The sequence below is a fragment of the Stegostoma tigrinum genome, chromosome 1, assembly GCF_030684315.1.
Source record: "Stegostoma tigrinum isolate sSteTig4 chromosome 1, sSteTig4.hap1, whole genome shotgun sequence".
Taxonomy (NCBI): Eukaryota; Metazoa; Chordata; class Chondrichthyes; order Orectolobiformes; family Stegostomatidae; genus Stegostoma; species Stegostoma tigrinum.
The window spans coordinates 63690268-63705089 of NC_081354.1; positions in this window are offsets into that span (position 1 = coordinate 63690268).

A 14822-nucleotide genomic window follows, 5' to 3' on the forward strand; every position below is an offset into this window, starting at 1 on the left:
AGCATCAAAACACTGAGATAGAAAAAAAAACTCAACACGATCAACAAGAAAAATAAAACAAAACCAAAGCGCTGCAGCCGCTGGAGATCTGAAATACAAGCAGGAAATGCTGGAGAAACTCAGTAGGTCTGACCACACTTACGGAAGAAGAAACTGAATAATGTTTCGAGTTTGATACGACTTCTTCAGAACTGCAAGAGGAGGAATTACTTATCAACGAAAGAATCTCAATTAAAATACCTCCCAGTCACTGAAAACATAATAATTAAAGGTCACTGGAAAATATGTGAAATAGTGTAGTTCTGACTATTCGGTGCAAACCGACCGAATTGAGAACGACACAATACAGCCAAAATTATTGATTGCTGCAAAATGACATCTCCATCTGATTTCTGGCAGTTAAACAAACACTGAAGGGCATTTGAGATAGGAAACAAATGTAGGTCTTGCCAGAGACTCGCCACCCCATGAAACAAAGGAGAAGTGTATGTCATCAATCCGCCAAGATCCAACTCTTCAACTCCCAACGTAGCGCTTCTTAAATTTACCACACACGCTTCTAGTTTGCTTCGTTCTGGTACATTTTGAGCAGAAAAAGATACACTTCCGGAAACATTTTGCGATAATTTCTCTGAATGAAAACTACTGTGACCCGTCCACATTTCCATTGTTTAATGGAAGAAGTGCAAGAATATTTGCCTAAAATTACATGCAGGAGGAGCAGGTCCTTTGTAAAAGAAATACAGAATAATAGTACCAGATTTGGGGAGAGGGATGGTCTTTCCAGGCAGTACATCATAATCAATGCAATCTAATTTTCTCCTTTGTGGTTTTGAACAATTTTATTCCACAAAACGGAATTTGAATACAATTTTACGAACAATCCGTAGGTTGATTTAAAAATTGCATTAATTATTAATTCGCCTGTTTTGAGGGGATGAAGGGTTGCAAATTTACTGCAACTGGAGCATTGGTGTCAAACATTGCAGTTAACTGCGAACATAACAGGAATTAGGTTCGCCCCGTTGGGATGCAAGAATGAAACAAGTTTGCCTGCAGATGCCACGGTTTGCCTCACAGACGTTTACACTACAGAAGAGGTCATTCGGCCTATCCTGACCATGCTGGTCAACAAAGATCCGAATACACTAATTCCATTTCCAGTTCCCTGGGAGTGAAATGGGAAAAGAACTGTTTTAAAAACCAAGGCTTATTGAAGGATTGCAGCTTTTTTTAAAAAAAAACGAAATAACGTAGTATGAAGATGCTAACAGGAAATATGAGTAGGCCATTCGGCCCTTAAGCTTGCTCTGTCGTTCGATAAGTTCTGATTTGATTTTAACATTAATTCTACATTCCTACTTATCCCCTATAATCTTTCATCCTAACCACTTATTGTAAATGCTGCTGTGGACCTCTGGCCAGCAACAAGTAACCGATTGGCCTGCTTTAGTTGGCAGGCAATACTAAAGTCTTCTGCCTGCCAACAACTGCACAATTGTTTCCTAGACAGCTAAACAGCTAGCTGGTATCAATGTTTGAAAGAAACCATCAGACCTCTGAGAGGAGAGAAGCTGTTTTTGGTCTGCAGTAAAAAGCATCTCAAGCCTGATGTTAATCGTCTTGTGTCCCCTTTCCATTTGCTGTAAAATATGACTTTTAACTGATGAGTCAAAGACCATTATATATGTAAACCAGCCATCCTGTGCCACCTACAAATGAGTTATTTAGAGAAGAAAAATCAAGAAACAGCATTCTATTCTACAAACGGATCATCTCATCAAATCCTGCAGGCAGAGACTACTGAACTGCCTTCCCAGAATTTCACTCCAGCTATAACACCCATGTTTTCTTTGTGTCTGTCTGTGTGTTTGTGCAGAGAGGGAAATTTATAAGAGGGATAGAGTTTGAACTAGGAGACTTACCTGTCGAAGATTCATGATTGTTAATGTGTAGTTATAAGCTATTTATCTGTAGGGGGTAGCATGGTGGCTTGGTGGTTAGCACTGCTGCCTCAAAGTGCCAGAGACCCAGGCTCAATCTCAGCCTTGGGCGTCTGTCTATGTGGAGTTTGTACATTCTCCCCATGTCTGCATGGGTTCTCTCCAGGTGCTCTGGTTTCTTCCCAGAGTCCAAAGATGTGTAGGCTAGATGGATTGGCCATGCTAAATTGCTTGTAGTGTTCAGGGATGTGTAGATTACATTGGCTATAGGGGGATGGGTCAGGGTGGGATGTTCCAAGAGTCAGTGTGGATTTGTTGGGCTAAAGGGCCTGTTTCCACACTATTGGGATTCTAAGATTGTAACATGTAGTAATTCTTGCTAAGCACAGAAACCTGGTCCAAACTTCCAGTCAACTCGGTTCTAAAAGATTGGGGAATTGTGTGTACTTTTGTAAAATCTTTAATTTTTATGATGATTCTGGGAACAACAGAGCTCTGAGGTTTCTACCCTTTACCTTAAATCTATGCCACTTCGTTGTTGACTCTCCTAATAATGGAAAAAGTGTTTCCCATGCATCCTTTCTATGCCCTCATAACATTAAACACCACTCAACCTTCAGCTTTGATGAAGGATCATCTAGACTCAAAACGTTAGCTTGCCTTCTCTCCATGGATGCTGCCTGAACCATTGTGATCTCCAGCACCTTTTGTTTTCAGTACAGATTCCAGCGTCTGCAGTCATTTGCTCCGACCACTCAACCTTTTGGGTTCCAAGGAAAACAACCTTGGAGCAGGGTGTCCAACCTTTTCTTGTAACTCAAACCCTTAAGTCCAGGCAATAACCTGATAAATCTCCTCTGCATCTCTGCAAGTGCAATCAGGAAGGAATTGCTGCACTTTTAAAAAGTAACTGAAGTCTATTGTAATTAGTATTTAAGCTATTCCTTTGCAAGCAGTGGAGAGAAGTGGAATTAGATGGTACAGTACCAGGGTATACAAAGAAAGTGAGATTTGGCTGGCAAAATCTAACTGATTGTTTTTTGGAATTATGACCAATTGTGGATGTCAATGGCCATTGGCTTGATAAAAACTTTCTAATTTGTGTCTAAGTGGCTGAACAGCTTGTGGGCATGAAGGACATTGGTCAAAACCTTGGGAGTGCTGAAAGTGGAGATGATGTGTCTTTCTCTCCAGTAATTTTCCTATAGTCTGAAGTTTATTTTCTCTCATCAGTTGCTGTGAGCTGTTGGTTTTAACTGATAAGTAAGAAACTTTATACTTTTTGAACCAATCATTCTGTACCTCCTGTGAAAAAATGAGCTAATCTAAAGGGAAAGATCAAAGAATTGAAGGGCTTGGGAAACAAAGGAATGCTCTATCGAATCGATTGAAGATTGGTGCCATTGAACTGCTCAACTAGTTATTTGTTTCTTTCCAACCCCCAATCCATATCATTAATTTTTTCTCCCTGCATGTGTGTAGCAAGGTTAGAGTTTTAACAAGCAGAGCTGTATGCCAACCATTCAGTTGTTTACCTGTGGTTAGAATCTACATATTTGTAATACTTATCAATATTTGTTAAGTACAGAAATTTGGTCCATCTTTTCTATTACTCCACATCTATCAGGCAGGTATATTTGACACTCTGCACATTTTGATTAACAAATTAACATTTTTGATGTGTTCAGGAAGGCAAGGTTTGATTTCTGGTGTGTCACCCCTAGTGAGTTGTAACAATTTTTAAAAACAAAACCTTCTGTCTTCCTTTATTTGACCTGAGGTTTCTATTTATTTTCCGAATTTCTTCTTTAAGTTTTTCCCTCCATTGTTCATACTGCTCTAGGAACTCTGTCACATTGGGCCTTTGCTATCTCCTATGCACTTCTCTGTTTTTTTTAATCCTAATCTTATGTCCATTTATGCCCAGGGTCCTCCAGTTCTAAGAACAAGAAGTAATAGTTAGCCACTCAGCCATTTGAATCTGCTGCATCATTCAATAAGATCTATCCTGATTTTAGCCTCGACTCTACATTCTGTATAACTCCAATGATCTGGCATCCTTTTGGTAGTCAATAATTCATCTACCACTGCATTAAAAAATTCAAAGATTCTGCATCCACTGGTTTTACTGAAGGGAGTTCCAAAACTCAGAACTCAGAGAGAATGCAATGTTTCCTCATCTCTGTCTCAAATTGACAATATGTTATTTTTAAACTACGTTGTTTTGGTCTAGATTTTCCCACAATAGGAAATATCCTTTCAATATCTACCTACAAGACCCCCTTCTCTGTATGTGTGCATAGCAACGTTAGAGTTTTAAAAAGTAGATATGTATGTCAACAGTTGATAGCTGTTTACCTGTGTTTGGAATCTATTTATTTGTAATTAATTACCAAGCAGTTAGGATCTTGTTCCTCCTTTCGCCTTTATGAGAATATATTTGTTGATGCTTTGATACATGAGTATCTGTAAGCAGCTGCCCCTGTCCATTTGGGCCAAGTTGTCATTTATCTTGGTAAATTAGATTTTCCACAGTGTAGACCTTTTATTCCTGGCCCATTCTGACCCTTTTCTGTAAAATGATATGAGTTATGGTCACTATCTCTAAAATGCCCCCTGGCTAATGCACCATCCAACTGCCTGGGCTCACTTCCAAATACTTGGTTCGTAACTGCCCATCCCTGGTTGGACTTTTTACGTACTGGCTAAAAATGTTATCCTTGATGCAATTTAAGAATTTTGTTCCCTCCTATGTTGCACACATGAACTGTTCCACTTAATATTTGTCCAGTTAAAATCACCTTTTGCTGCTGCCTAACACTTCTCTGAAGCTTGATTGCGTATTTGATTGTTTATCTCTCCCTGACTGTTTGGGGCTCAGTAGTACTCATCCAACAATATGTTTACCTCCTTTGTATTTTACACATATTCATTTTATGATCCTTCCAAGATACTTTCCTTTCTCACTGTGATAATTGATTCCTTGATCAAAGTTTCAACTCCACCCCTCTTCTTCTACCCCCTCTCTATCTCATCTGAATATCCTATAACCAGGAATGTTGAACTGCCAATCCTTGCATTCTTTCAGCTAAATTTCAGTCTTAGCTATGATATCATTCTCCCATTTGCCTACCCACGCCATTAACTTGACTGTCTTATTTTTCAGGTCCTTGCATGAAAACAGATTCCATTTAACCTTCTTACCTAGGCTATGTTTCCTCTGCCTTACAGACTTACTTCTATTTTAACTTTTAATTCCATCTCAGTGGCACTCCTGAGTGAAGTACTAGTCAGCATCTCACTCTCCTGCCAATCTAATTTAAGTCCATCCCAACAGTATTAGCAAACCTCCCTGAGAGGATATTGATCCCATTCCAGATCAGATATAACTCATCCAAACATGTACAGTTCAGCCCACCTCATCCAAAAATAGTCCCAATGCCCCAGGAATCTAAAGCCCTCCCTCCTGCACCATCTGTCCAGCCACACGTTCTGTTCTAATGCCCACGGCCGGGGGTTGGTTAGTTCAGTTGGCTGGGTGGCTGGTTTGCAATGCAGAATAATGTCAACTGCATGTGTTACCATAACAGTCCCACCTTCTCCATTTCTTCCCTTACATGAGGCATGTCAATTCTCAGAATAAACCACCAGTGGTCTCTGGGACTATTGTAATTTTACCTTTACTTAGACACATTACTGCATGATACCAGGAGTAATCCAGAAATTAGTAACATTTAAGTCCTGATGAATCCCCTAAACTGTGCTTGTAGTACCACCCTTCTCTTTCTTCCTATGGAACTGGCTGCAGTTCTATGAGGAACCTTATCACACACCAGTTTCCACAACGGACTATTGGTTAGCAAGCAGTTCAGATCCGATGAAGAGTCACCAGACTCGAAACATTCCCTCTGCTTTCTTCCTGCAAATGCTGCCAGGCCACTGAGTTTCTCCAGCAATTTCTGATTTTGTTTTGGATCTCCCGAATCCGCGTTACATTACTTTTTAGCCTCAGGGGCTCCTGCACAACCATTCTGGTTATCTTGGGTTGCCTGACATTTAATAAAAACTGAAAGAACTGCAGATGCTGCAAAACAGGAACAAACATAAAGTTGGTAGAAAAGCCAAGCAGGTCTGGCAGTATCTGTGAAGGAAATAGCAGAGTTAACATTTAAGGTCCAGTGACCCTTCCTCAGAACTGTTGCCTAATAGTTACCCACTCCCGCTAGCCAGCATGTTTCACCACATGTTGTTCCTCTCCCTCATGGATACATAACAGTTTCAAGCTGCTGCTCAAGTTCCAAAACTGGAATTCAAGCTTGTGCAGCTGGTGACACTTGCTGCAGATGTGTTTGACTGAGACACATGGTATGTCCGAGGCTGCAGCCCTAACCAAGTTGTTTGTAGCATACCAACATTCCAGCAATGAGCGGGTATATCCTGCACACACACACAAAAAAAAGACAATTGTAGCCTAAACAATTACTGCTCCATCAGTTTAGTTTCAGTCATTAATAAAATGATGGAATGGGCAGTCAATACAGTTTTTAAATAGCACTTGGTTGGCAATAACTTGCCCACTAACACTCAGTTATATTCTGTCAAGTCCACTCAGCTCCTGACTACCTTACAGCCTTCATTCAAACCCATGGACCAATGAGGTGGACGTTAGAGGTGAAGTGACAATGACTGCCCTTGACATCATGGTTGCATTTGACTGAATGTTATATCAAGGAGCCTTAGCAAATCTAAAGTCAGTGGGAATTTGGTGGAAAACTCTTTTGGTTAGAGTCATGTCAAGTACGAAGAAAAATGCTTATGATTGTTGTCAGCCAGTCACCTCAACTCCAGGACATCACTGCAGATGTTCTTCGGGGTAATGTTCTCAGCCCATCCATCCTCAGCTGCTTCATCAGAGATCTTCCCTCCTGTATCAGGTCAGAAGTGCGGATGTTGGCTCATGATTGCGCAACTTTTAACACCATGTACAACACTTCTGGTACTAAAACAGTCCATGTTCATATACAGCTCAACCTGCATAATGTTCAGGCTTGGGCTGACAAGTAACCGCTGCATGACATAAATACCGCACCATGACACCTCTGTAAGAGACAGCCCAATCATTGCCCCTCAGCATTCAATGGATTTTCCATCACTGAATGCTCATTATCAATATTCTGAGGGTTGCATCAACCAGAAACTCAATTGGACTGGCCATGTAAGCACAATGGCTGCAAGAGCAGGAAGCTAGGAATACTAAGCAAGAAACTCACCTTCTGCCTCCCCAAAGTCCGTCCACTATGAACAAGGTACAAGACAGGAGTGTGATGGAACACTCCCCATTTGCCTGAATTAGTAGAGCTCCAACAAAAATCAAGAAGCTTGATATCATCTAGGAAAAAGCATCTCAGTTCATTGGTACCACATCTAAAAACATTCACTCCGTCGACCACTGATACTGAGTAGTAGCAGTGTGTACCATACATAAGATGCAAAAATTCACCCACCATTCTTGGACTACGTGTTCCAAACCCACAACTCCTGCCATTAAGCGAAGCACATACATTGTAATACCATCATCTGCAAGTTTCTCTCCAAATCACCCAACATCCTGACTTGAAAATATATTGCCAGTCCTTCTTTGTTTCTGGATAAAAAAAATCCCAGAGCACCCTACCAAACAGCACTGTGGAGATACCTAAACCAAATGGACTGGTGTATTTCAAGAGGGCAGCTCGTCACTACTTTCTCCACAGCACTTAAAGATAGGCAGTAAATGCTGGACCAGTGTGCGAAGGTCATATCTACTGAATGAATAAAACAAAAGAGATTATTTTGTTTGTTTACTGTGTTTATGATGTAATATTAAACCAAGGCTCCATCAGGTTAATGTGAAAGTTTTCATGGCACAATTGCTAAGAACAGCACAAAAGTTATTCTTGGTGCCCCAGAAATTTTTATCTCTTAATCGACATCACAAAACAAAGTGGTCATTATTGTGTTGCTGATTGTGGGACCTTGCTGTGTACAAATTTGTTATTGCATTTTCTACATTATAACAGTGGGCACCGTTGAAAATTACCTAATTAGCTGCAAAGTGTTTTGAGATACATGATGGAGCAAAACAGCAAGGCTTTGGTTCTTTAAAATGTATTGAAACGGAGAATTTAATTTATGTGGAACAGCGTTAAGATTTGGGGACTTGGCATATATTATTAAAAAGTAACTCCTTGAATGAATAAAAGCCAAGAAAATGGAAATGGACTGTAAGTCTTATGGACAGAAGCATACATTATAACAGAGCAGGTTCAGTCATGAAGCTATGTAAAATTTATATTGAAAAAAACCATGAGTTCATTGTACAATTTTGAACTGCATGTGCAGGAAGTAAATTGAGGAAATGGGGAGGGTACAACCAAAGTTCAGCAGTGTGCTGCCTGATAGAATAGAATACAAAGAAAAATGTTTAAAATTTGTATTGCTTTCATTAGATCAGAGGATAATTGGAATGATTTGAGAAGAGTGTTTCATATTACGAAGCACATAGAAAGCTTTTATTTCACAGTAAAACCATCTGTACCTCTGAGCCAGGCAGCCTGAGATTAAGTCCCACTTGCTCCAGAGGTGTGCAATAGCATTTCTAACACAGGTTGAAGAGAAAATGTCAGCAGAAGTATATTGAAACAGAATTTTGCCAATGATTGATTTGTGGTTAATTGAGATAAGATATTTTAGTACACAGAGAAGTTGTAAGGTTGCAGAATGTTAGGTAAAGCAGAAACAGTGTCAACATCTAAGTAGATATGACCTTCGCACACTGGTCCAGCATTTACTGCCTATCTTTAAGTGCTGTGGAGAAAGTAGTGACGAGCTGCCCTCTTGAAATACACCAGTCCATTTGGTTTAGGTATCTCCACAGTGCTGTTTGGTAGGGTGCTCTGGGATTTTTTTTATCCAGAAACAAAGAAGGACTGGCAATATATTTTCAAGTCAGGATGTTGGGTGATTTGGAGAGAAACTTGCAGATGATGGTATTACAATGTATGTGCTTCGCTTAATGGCAGGAGTTGTGGGTTTGGAACACGTAGTCCAAGAATGGATAAACCCATTCTTGGATAAATCGCGGGTAACAAAGAAGTGGTAGCACATCTTGAAGTTGAAAGACATGAAGGAATGCTTTCCCCTGCAGCAAAGTGCCCCGGATGAATCCAGCTATCCTGATCATATCCTAAAAAAGTTTTTCAGATCGGCCGAAAGACATCCGACATTCTGGAATAATATGGTTCAATGACACAGTCCTACTATTTGTTGGCCACGCATTGTGCGGTTTTACCCCAGAAACTTAGGTGGTTGTGGAGAGGAGATTAAAAGTGATATGCGAAGAAAGCATACACACGGATTGGGGCCACTATACAGATGGGGAATAAAAACCAGTGTAAGCTGATAATGACCAACTGTTTCCACACTAATTGCTATGTCAATAGAGGATCCTACATTCTGTGCCCTAATTAAGAACATAACCAGGTTTGCCATTTTCCTATATAGTTCTGTAGCTGTTATTAACAGTATTTTTTTCTTTATTCATTCATGGGATGAGGGTATCGCTGAATAGGCAGCACTTATTGCCCATCCCAAATTGCCTAGAGGGCTGTTAAGAGTCAACCACATTGTTGTGGGTCGGGGGTCACATGTAGGCCAGACCCAGTAAGGATGGCAGCTTCCTTCCCTAAGGACACAAGTGAACCAGATGGGGTTTCTTTTTTCCCTGACAATTGACAATGGATTCATGGTCATCATTAGATTCTTAATTCCAGATATTTATTGAACTCAAATTCCATCACCTGCCTTGATAGGATTTGAACCCATGTCCCTAGAACCTTATCTGGGCCTCTGGATTAATGGCCCAGTGATAATACCACTAGGCCATCGTGTCCCCTGATTATAACATATGTAAATGCATATACATTTTAAATTCAATGCAAAAGAATGATAGCACAAATGAGATTTAAAAACTTATTAGATCTGAAATATTAATTTATTGCTGGACAGTTGATTACCAGTTGATATTTACTTCAATCACCTGTGTCTTACATACAAAATAATTGAAATGTTTGGATTGCTAGATTTAATATGAATTTGGAGTATACTGTTGACAATTTTAAACCAAGGTACAAATGATCTTGCAGCTTGGAAACCACACCACTCTTAAATATTTCATAAACAAATGCGTTTTCTACATTTTCACCAGACACATTTTATATTATTGAAAATATTTTACATTATTAAATAAAATATCTTTTGAGCAGAAAGTATCCACAGACTTGCATGAACATGAAGGAATCAAAACCAACATTGTAATCTTCCGAACATGCTATCTCTGCCACCTGGAAGAACTACATCAGCAGTTCCAATGGAAGACCATCACGTCCAGGTGTCCTTCGAAGTTAAACATTATTATATTTTGGCCATTTATCAATTCCTTCATCTCCTGGGTCGTAATCTGGTAACTCCATTGTAAGAACAATTTCAACATACGAACTGCAAAACTGCTTAGGAGAGTTCAGAATAGGCAAGCAATGCCCTGTCGTCAACAACGCTCTTACCTGAAAATGAGTAATAGTTTTCGAAGGGATTTTTGAGTATATGGTTCTAGGTGGTGCAGTGTGTGAATTTTGAACATCATGTTTAGATCAGCTTCAACATAATTGCTCTTCTTAATGGTACACAAGTCCATTCATCAAAATAAACTTTAAAACCCCACTACTAGCCCAAGCATTCTTTGCTCTGGATTTCTAATTTTCAATTGGGAATGGAAATCAAATGGAACGTCAGAGAAGGCTTCTTCCACACGGTCTCATTGCACAGAATCATGCATAATAATCAATGGAGCAGAAAATTAATCATATTCTCGACCAAACCTCTGTATATTTAATTTGTGAAAACTAGCATGGAGAACAATATCAGGAAGCATATTGAAAAATTACTTGGAATTTACACCTTCTTAAAGAAGTAATGCTCACCTTGTTTTTTGAAATATCATATGAAATTAGTTCACTTGTAGCAATGACTGACACGTTAAGGGAGTGACTTAAGTTATTTGTGACTACATTTTAAAATGAAATGCTTCCTAGCTTTAATAAACGTTGGGAAAAGAGACGATGATTTGTGCTTTTTGACAATCCCGGCATTCAGATAAGCTCAAATTCGTCCCGGTTCAACGATAACTCAGAAGGAAGAGCGTACGACAGCAGAAGATTAGGGAATGCAACGGACGCTCGCAGTATAAACTGTCATAAAAGGGACAAATCTTTCCTCTTGAGCTTTTAATGTCCAATTATTACAGCAGACACCATACAGACGAACATTAAATAGAAAGCTCAATGGTTAAAAAACACAATGTCTGAGCTCATCAAAAAATTCAGTGTGTCCTCTTAAGAAACTAAGAGCTACAGAAATTCTTTATTCTGTAAGTAGCTTGAACCCTAAGGACACATGAAAAGCCCCAAAAACTGTGGAGGAAGATGTTGCTATGAAACGTGGGATCAGGGAAGAGACCGAGACTTTACGCCCGGACCCTGCCAGTTGTGACCGTGCATTAATCGGTCCGGTATAGGTGAAAAGATGAGACCAAACTGCAAACACAGAGCCAAAGAGTTATCCCCAGAGTGAAAGGGCCACATTCTGTGAACTCGGGCTGAAAAATAGTGATTCGTTTCTGGGGTAAAACCGCACAATGCGTGGCCAACAAATAGTAGAACTGTGTCATTGAACCATATTATTCCAGAATGTCGGATGTCTTTCGGCCGATCTGAAAAACTTTTTTAGGATATGATCAGGATAGCTGGATTCATCGGGGCACTTTGCTGCAGGGGAAAGCATTCCTTCATGTCTTTCAACTTCAAGATGTGCTACCACTTCTTTGTTACCCGCGATTTATCGTAATGCCTGCTACAGAGGTGTTTGTCTTCTCGAGTTTAGTGACATTATGCTTTTTACGATGCAGAAGTACCATGGAGATTTATAGGGTTGGGGTTGCGGGGGAGGGTGTTGTCGGTGGGGGATGGAACAAGCTCATGGAGAAACTAATCCTGGAATAATATAATCAAGAAGTGTATCTCTTTATCCAGTTTGACTCTTAATAGACACATCACTTGCAAACATTAATGCTGTCATGTCTGCACATGAAGTTCTGATCAGTCACTTACACATCTCGAGTGTTTGCGGCTTGAGAAACTTGCTTAATGGGTTCGTTCCATTCAAAGTGAACTTTATCATAAGTTTCTTCTTTGAGCCGATATTAATTATTCTACTAACATTTCGTGCATTTGCAGTCATCTAGCTATCCTGGAGTTTTTCTGCATTTGTACTCTTCCAGTTTTGCATGACAGGTGCTGGAGTCATATCATGCCTTCTTGAAAGATGCTTAATAAGAATTGAATTACTCCGAGCTGAAGAAACACAAGGCGTCAAAGAAATGAATCATGTTTGATCTTACTCCAGTCACGCCTAGAAACTGAAACAAAACAAAAACCTGACGCAGAAACTTCTTTTGCCATTTGTTGTTGATATTCTGTTCATACACATTTGAGAACGAGAAAGGGTTCGATTTTAATCGTGACAGTTTTTTAAAAGCTGAGATTCCCCGCACCAAGTGATGTGAAAGTGAATGACGGAGCCACTAATCGCTGAGCCGGGAAACAAATACGATTACTAGCAGAGAGTCTTGAGTCAGAAAGTCTCATAGACTTTAAGATGTTAATCCTGAACGTAATCCTTCCTTTGCCGTGTAGAAATACTGCAGCCACAAGAGTTGTTTTGTTATTTATATTGGCGTTTAATAAAACTCAGCCAGGGTTGAATGGGACCCTTACTCTTGGATGGTAATTAATTCCTTATTTCTGTGACCCAATTGTGTTGGTATAGAGCAGTGGGCAGCGCGAGTGCCCCCCTTTATTTTTGTCCATAGACACAGCTCTCGTGCTTTAACAGCTATGGAAACTCGTTCGTTTGATGTCATTGAAGAGTTTTTCTTGGGCATCTTCTACTTCAAGGGCTTGTGTTTTTCTTCCCTTTTCTTTTCTTTTTTTTTAATTCGTGAAAGCCTTCTAGCTTGGCCACCTCAGTAGAATTTAATGATTTACTGAAAGCCTTTTGATGAGCATATGAGCATGATAGCTTGGCAGTCAGCTGCCGAAAACAGCCACCAAACTGTCAGCGTTTTGCACGACTAAGCCTTAAAACCTGAGCTTCCTGAAAACTATCACTCGGTGTTCTACTCTGGAAGGTGATTTCCACAAAAGGATGCTGTTCCTGAGTTATAATGCCCGGGTATTTGTTTATGAATAATGATGTGCTGGCAGTTTAAAAATATGAAAGTAGCTCACATTGACTAATGTGGCTTGAAGTAAGACAGTGCGGTTTTATGCAGCGCTTCGTCGCTGCCTTTGTCTTTGTTGAAATCGTGCGACACAAATATCTGTATTTTATTCAACTGTAATGAATCTTGTTTGCAGCATTTTTTGGACGAGAGACCCTCAAATGAACCATATGGCCAGGGTGACTCGAGCTGGCCGTGTTTCGCAAACAAAGAGGGGATTGAGAAGCTGAAGGAAGGCAGCAAACTTCTTTCCGGCTGATGAAGCCGTTGTCTGGAGCCAATGATCCCAAATCTACCGGCTTTATTCCCAGCTCAGCTTGGGACGTGATGTGTCATATGATTAGAATCTTTCATATTTACTACAAGTGTGTAGACGGGCAGTCTGCAGAGAGCAGGGCGCATATGTGAGGTGGGCTTAGCAACTGAAAAAAAACAGCGGATAAAAACACTTGAATGAGGATGTGTTAGGTTTTTTTTAGTTGCCGCGAGGACTGAATCGATTGTTGATTGAGATTTTAGGGCGAACCACGAGTAGCTGATGTCTTGAGTTCCAAAATCAGAACGTTTGGAACAATTTCTTCCAACAGAAAACCTTGGGATGTCCAAATTTAGTTTTAACCGTGAACCGTCTAAACTCGCGAGCAAACACGCTATTGGTGAATATGTAGTGCCTGTGGCCTGAAGTTTATATTTTAACAGGGATTTAAGAGGGTTAATTGGCCGGGCAAACATTTTAACAGTTCCCAGGCATAGTCTAGAATTTCAGATAGAGATGATGCGGACTCAAATTGCATCCCAATTTTTTTTTAATATGTGTGACATATTTTGGATGTGAACATTTTCAGCGAAGTTGTTTTTTCCGCCCTGCACTGGCGTTCCGAGCTAAAGTCCAGCCAAGTGCGATCATATTTTACAACCTTCGAGGGAGATAAAGCGACGCCTATTGGAATGACAAGGAAGTCATTCAATTAAACACACGGTCATCAAGTAAATTGCAATGTACGCTGGCTCCGAAAATTCAGTCTGGAATGGAAACATCTGCCCACCCAGGCTACAATTAACGAGCCCTGTTGTAACAATAATACATTTTATTATGATTCACAGAGAAGCATTTGTTTTCCACAGAAACAGACCGCTCGCTGCAACCAGTGTTTTTGCTCTACACAAGTTTGTTGTCAACATTTAAATTTTATACCTGCTGTTCACATTTCTAACTCAACTAGTGAAATGATGGGAAAGATTGACCATTAACATCATCGTCTAAGATGGTACAAGATATTATAACCTTTCACGACTGCTTCTGGGGCCAAGCATAGACAAGAGTTGCGGGCAGAATTTCCGTGGCTGGTATGTGTCTCGAGTCTTTTATGTAATCCAGTCATAAGTGGAGAAGTAAACCGCAAAAGAAGCCAAAAGTACAGACCTCCATCCTTACATCACCCCATTTAGCAATTGTTGGTGCATTTTGAAAACAATATCAGTTTTGTGAAAGTACAATTGAGCTT